This window comes from Brassica napus, chromosome C5, assembly GCF_020379485.1.
Source record: "Brassica napus cultivar Da-Ae chromosome C5, Da-Ae, whole genome shotgun sequence".
Taxonomy (NCBI): Eukaryota; Viridiplantae; Streptophyta; class Magnoliopsida; order Brassicales; family Brassicaceae; genus Brassica; species Brassica napus.
Genome location: NC_063448.1, coordinates 36186439 through 36193532, shown reverse-complemented (window position 1 = coordinate 36193532; position 7094 = coordinate 36186439). Strand labels below are relative to the sequence as shown.

Below are 7094 nucleotides of genomic sequence, written 5' to 3'. Positions count from 1 at the left end.
ATGATTGATAATTAATATTTTGTTTAACCTTTTTATTTTGTTTTATCATTGATCGAATCGGTATTCTTTAGGTCTTTACATTTTGAATCTGTATCTGATCAATATATAATAATTTGCATATTATATTTGAACTTTATTTCTGAGATAAGTAAGTTTATAATCTCTTGCCAACGCCGAAACCACTTCGAAGTGTTCGTTCTTATATGACTATTCGAAGTGTTCGTTCTTATATGACTATTTTTCCCGTTTGGATATTATTTATCGGATCTCAGAATCCCTTTAGGAATCATTTTAGCAATATCCTTTAGGTTTCCTTATCTCTTATTAAATATTTTAAAAGAATCTATGATTGATATGTTTTTAGGTAGAAACAAAAATTTTATTTATCTAGCATAATGTGGTTTAGAAGTTAGAGGAGCTATATATTACATACTTTATGTGTTAACTTCATCAAAAGTATAATTATGTCATTACTAAGTTGCGGTTCATTTATATGTTTCAATTGAACAATTTTAGGAATTGTGTTTCTGGGGAATTTCCAAAAACTTCCAATTTTGTTTCCAATTCCAAAATAGAAAGCAGATCTTGATTTTTCACAAAGTTTTCATGCTATATAGGAGTGACTGGTATAAGTAGGACGGGGAAGCTGGTCAAATCTACACGTTTGATCCTTCCACAGGAAATTGAAAGTTTTTCATTAAAAGTCTGATTTGCATAAGAAACTGCAATAAATAGGCATATTAAGATTATTTATTCACTTATAAATCCCATGGACTACATTTGCGAAATGATTTTGCCACATGTCCTAACTACAATCATTTTTACAAAAAAAATGATGACATGGCTAACAAGATTGATGACATGGCTTATAGTTAATATGAAATGGACAATCACATTTATTACTGACATATATTTTTGGTACACTTTATAGAATATGTTAATAACTAATACATTACATTTAATGTTGATTTATATCTTTGTTAAACTTCTTAAAATATGGTAATAATTCATAAGTCATCATTAAAATAAATATATTGAAATATGCATAATAAATTTCGAAATACATTATTTAATTATATTTTTATAATTATACAATTTTTATTACTAATATTTTCAAAATTTTCTACACCTTTTTTAAAAAATTAATAAATTGTTAATCGTAATTTCATTAGTTTCTTTTAGATATCTACAAATTTTATAAATATTGTTTAGTTATAATTTTTAATAACTATACAATTTTTATATGATTTTTAGTAATTTTATACAAGTTGATTTAATACATTTAACCAAAATAAATAGATAAAAAAATTTATCTAAGATTCGAATTTTAAATATATTACATATATATTATTAAATGTAATTTAAAGTAAACAAAAATATTTTTTCTAAATTTTATGCTTAAATAATCAACTTTATATTAAATATTAGTCAAAAATAATAAAATATATAATATTAATAAATTTCATTTTAAATATAATTTAACTTTTAAAAAATTTATCACTGCACATGGTGCAGGAAAACACCTAGTTTGCTTTTATAATAGCAGTTAATCTCCACTTAAAAGTAAAGCTACTCAAATATTTTTTTCTAAAGTTAAGATTGATATTTTTTATTGATATTTTTTTTTTATTTGTAACTGTAAATGTAGCACTCTTCTATTTGTTTGCTCTATATTTAGAGATTGATATTTAGAAAAAAAATATTAGAGTAAACCAAATTACAATTTTTTTTATTTTAGGAAAAATAGCAAAATATTTTAGAAATGGTCTAGAGTCTACGACAGATTATTTCGATCTAGAGTGTGATTGGTTAAGTAGTGGAGTAAAAAGGTGAAAATTGAAAAAATGAAGTTGAAATGGGAGAAATGAAAGGTAATAAAGTTGGAGTAAATCTTTTCATCTCATAAACGTTGAAGGAATATTTACTAAGTACAACTAGGATAATACCCGCGTTGAAACACGGTTTTTTTAGCTGAACCGATAAAAATTATGTATTATATATACAATAAATTTGTTGATTATTTTTTGTTTTTTAATTTAATATTTGTTCAATAAATTATTCAAGTAAATTCATTCTCATAAAAATAAATTATTTTTTCTTTATAAGTTTTTATATTAGTATAAATACATATATATCTCATATTACTTATATGGTTTCTTGAGATCGTTCACACTTTGTGAAAATATATTAATAATCTTGTGGTAAAGAGATTTTAAAGAATCTATCATTGAACAGTTATATTGTCTTTTGACTTATGAAATTATATTTTCTGCAAAAAAGTTGATCTAATTATTTTCTGCAAAAAATTCTAAGTCCATCTAATAATTTTCTGCAAAAAAGTTGATCTAATTATTTATTTAAATTTTATCCGTGCAGATTTATTATGGTGAATAACTTACTTTCCTTTACTGTTTGATATTTATTCAAATAATTTTTAATATGGTAAATTAAGATTACCTGTGATAAACTATTTGTATAAACTCTAACTGTTTCTTAAGTCTTTACGTAAAGACTTAACAATTTTTCCACAAAATGTGGTATAATACAGATTCTTAACCCAATTAATATCATATACTATTAGTAGATTAAGTAATTAAGTCAATATTAAGAATATTGTATAATCAATGTGTATATTAAATGGTAGAATTATGAATAAGTTCAAAACTTAAATGACAACTTTCATGGTGGACAAAAATAGGACTATATTTTAATAGAGTAGATTTTTCACCTATAAACGAGCTGAAATCATTTTCTACTTGATTGGGTAAAATAAAAGTAAACAGGTTGAAATTTTTTTTCACCTACTTTATTTATTCTAATTATACCATACAACCACACCCGTAGAGTCGCAGTCTTAGACGATGTGACTTTACATTAATATATATGGATCAGATACGACGAGCCATCCAACAAAATCTCCTTAGTGGCTTTTGATTAGCTTATGTAAAGCTCATACGACATCAATGTGATCTGTCCTTTTTACGTCACATAATTTTGTTACATTGTAGTATATTTATTTTTTGTAACTTTTGTAGTATATATGTTTTCCCCTGTTTATTAGACACTAGGGTCGGTGTCCGCGTTTCGCGCGGATTTGGAGTTTTGAAGTTTTTGAAAGGGAAAGCTAAGTTTTGTTTATTTTATAATGCGAAGATGTTGGAAGCGGTGATCAGTTTTTTTTTTTTTAAAACAACAGTAAGTTTGAATTAAAGTATTAAATTAATATATCAATACTAACAATGTTTTAATTCAAAAATGAATTTATAAATTCAAAAAACCTCCAACAACGTATACGAATCAGTATGCAGCTAATATTACAGTTGCTTTAATTAAATTAATATCAGCATGGACATAAACCAATCCATGCATGCATTAGGTTCTTAATTACGTATACGTATGTAAAATGCATGCTGATCAAACAACTTTAATAAGTTAGGAATGAAAACCAAACAATTTTAATATGATAATGTTGATCATTCTTAAACTTCATAACAAAGCTATGAATAAAAACCAAATAACTCAAATAAGAAAACCAAACCATAACGTGTTTCCAATCCTAAACTGTCTTAGCAAGAAGCAAAAACAAACTGATTAAAGAGAGATAAGTAGACTGTTATTAGAGAATCATCCTGACTGGGCAGTCTGTACCAGCCACTGATAGAGTAACCATTCTGCATGTGATCTAGCCACTACGCTTGGTACGCTTTGCTTCCTTCTGGTCGTCAATAGCTGAAGCACCACCACCACTACTCTCAGCCAACTCTGTGTTCTCCACTTCAGTTCCTGGTGGCGTCTTGAGTGGGGGATTCTTTGGTGGTAACTCTGCTGGTGAGACTATCTTGATAGCGGTCAAGGACAGTTGGGTAGAAGTGAAGTTGTAGTGAGCCACCTTGATCCTGAATTTCTTTGTCTGGCCTATTGTATCAATGAAACACTGTGGCAGTGAAACTTCAAGCTCAGCCGCATCTCCACCATTTTCCTAATATAACAAAATACATTTATCAACTTGGTAGACTCTATGATTAAAATAAGTGTCAAGATTATGGAAATTATCATTTATCATCAGAACAACAATTACCTGAACATAAGCATCGATCAACTCTGTTGCTTTCCTGCCTGTGAGATCTTTCCCAGCATCTCCGAGAATGATGAACGTGCACTGCTCATCATTATCATAGACAGACAGCTCCACCCGATAGCTGGCTAAAAACCAAATGATTAGTATATACATTGTCGCTTGAAAACATATTTGAGAGGAGAAACTTACTTGGCTACTGCAGTAGCATTTTCATTCCCGCATTTTGGACAAAGCAATGTTGTCGGCCCACGGTTTAACTTGGTCTGGCAATCCTTGCAAGCAATGTAATACCACTCAGTGTCAAGCTTGACATCATCAATTGTGGCAATGCAGTCAAAGTAGGCAACCTGAAATCACATCCTAAGCGTTGTCAGCAACTACATTGAGAAAAGTGTTTGATTGTAATAACGGAATGGGATTACCTGAGCAGGCTGACGCTTGAGGAAGGTGGCAATCTCACCTATTGTGAGAGTCTCAGCTTTGACCACCTCAACAGGGTTCACCAAAGAAGTTACAGAAGGGTTCGTGGTCAACCTTGCAAAGAATTTTAAATCAGGAGATCATCAAAGGTGTTAAACACATAATAGTCTAAGCTATAGATTGTTTCTAAAAAAATAAGATACTAACCAGGCCAAGTATTCATTGGTGGGGTCAACCTCTTCATCCAAAAACATTCTTGAAGAGGACATTGAACTTAGGTACAATTTCCCTGTCAATATAGAAACAGTTAGTGGTAGGTTTATCTAACTGAGTGTGAGTGATGAGGAATTCTTATATTGAGTGTGAGAGATTACCACCGAGCCTCTTAGGATTGACCGTTGTGACCAATAGAACAGTTGGAGTGGCTGCACTTGCGTCAAACTTGAGGCGGAAACTTTCAGCGGCCTCGTCCCATAGATAGACGTTCATCACTGGACCGCTGCAGTTAACAAAGAGTAGATGTTTAATTTAAGTAAGAATCATAAATTAGAAAATGATATTTCTGTATTGGTCGAACTACAACATCTTACTTTTTAAGCTGCAAATGGACCATCACTTTCTGAGAAGCTGAGTCATCATTGGTGCACAAAACCGGACGCTGATGGAGAGTCTGGCCATCAACCAGCTTAAGGTGGCCAACTACATCTACAACAAACAGTTACACGCAATACAAAGTTAACCGATTGGAATGGTTAAACATGATAAGAAAATATTTAAACCGTACCGTGAAGATCCCCTCTGAGATCGCAGTTGGCTTCAAATTCTGAAAAGGAACGGACCCTGAAGCGCTCTGTCAAAATGCCTTCAATGTCTTCTTCATCCTTTGACAGGGCAGAAGCGTGTGAGATGCAAATTACCAGCCTCTGATCAGCAACATGGTACATCACCTTGCTGTTGGATGCATAGAAGTTTGTCAGTGTGTAGATGCTCCCACGCTGGAACTCTTTCTCATACTGGTTGCGACGGTTCTGACCGATGAACGCCTGAGCCAAAGTACCCTACAAAACAGAGATACAATATCGAGTCAGTTGAAAGCGTTCAACTAAAATTATAAGCGTTCAAATATTTATCCGATCTCTATCAAAGCACTCTCAAGTGAATAATGAAAGAGAAAAACCAATCAAAGATAAGCTAATATATAATAAAAGATAAGCTAAACCAAGTGTTTTTTCAGAGTGATTAAAATTATTAAGCGTTTAAAGCAATAGAAACAAATTTCTCTAATCAATCGAAGATACGCTAATATAATTTAAACGAATCAATCAATTTTTTTTCTCCAAAAGTGGCCAAGGAAAACCAATGAAAGAGACGGTAATATAATTCAAACGAATCAATCAAGTTTTTATTTTAATCAATCAAGTTTTTTATGAATCAATCAAGTTTTTATTTTAATCAATCAAATTTTTGTTTTCCAACATACGCTAACATCTCAACCTAATGTTCGCTAATATAATGAAAAATGAAGACATACCTCCGCATCGATCATAAGCATCTCGATCCCAAGAAGGATCCCTGGTCCTCCTTTGACATTCTTGCGAGCTTCCCAGAAATGAAGAAGCCTAAACTTCAAGGTGGAATCGTCTGGTCCTGGTGAAACATGTCGGAAGAGGAGAGGAGGAGAAGCTTTTCCGGTGCGGATCGCAGTCGTTTTCGCCGTATTCGCCATGATGAGGGTATATATTTTACGATCTGAGGTACGGGTATGGATTTTACGATCTGGGATAAGGGTATAAATAGGGATCTAGATATCATCAAGACGGAGAGGGGATGTGGAAGGTCTGTAGGGATCTTGAATGGAGGATTTATGAGAGCACATTGAAGTACCAGAACTCTCGTCGGAGGCGTTATGGGGGATGAGTCGGGGGAGAGGAAGAGAATCGAGAAAGAGATCGAGACGGCGCTTAGGGTTAGGGATGATGATTTCAGAGAAAGGGGCGATATAACCCGAACCGTAAGAGCGTCTCTGGATTGGTCTGGGAGTTGGTTTTAATGGACTGTGACAAAATCCGTATCAAGAGAGACTGCGAGATGAGGCTAGGGACTGGGCCGCGAAGATTTCGTTTTTTTTAATGGCAAGCCCACTTCGTGATGACCTGGCATATTGGTTGGTCCTGAATATTTGTGCACATGTGGATAGGCTTAGGAAGCAAGAATTTAGCTCCTTTTATATATTAGGATTTCACTAAACATGGATGCATAAATGTTCATGTTCGAGTTTACAAAAAATAAAAAATGTTCATGTTCGTGAGATGAACTCCAAATTAATATCAGAATTAAAGATTCAACAGTCTCGGGTCCGAGTAATAAGAAATTCAAATGTGGGATAAGAACACGTAAACCGTTCGAGGAGTGTTTTTTGTTGTAAAAGAAACGAAAATTGTTTTCCTGTTCATATGTAAGTCGCATCGACCAGCGATAGCGACCTACGAGGTCCGAGTAAAAGAAGATTCAAATGTGGAACAAGAACACGTAAACCATTCGAGAAGTGTTTTTTTTTCTTGTGAAAAAAACTGAGGAGTGATTCAATGTTCGTTTA

The 7094-nt window shown here is 32.5% G+C and overlaps 1 long non-coding RNA gene across 1 annotated transcript; it reads right to left on the bottom strand.

Moving 5' to 3' along the window:
• Positions 1-1395: 1395 nt before the first annotated feature.
• On the bottom strand, positions 1396-6811 carry LOC125587647. The gene is made up of 3 exons (XR_007323926.1): positions 4501-6811; positions 4268-4425; positions 1396-4199 (listed from the first exon to the last, which is right to left on the bottom strand). It is a non-coding gene; the product is annotated as an uncharacterized LOC125587647 (long non-coding RNA).
• Between the last annotated feature and the right edge of the window lie 283 nt (positions 6812-7094).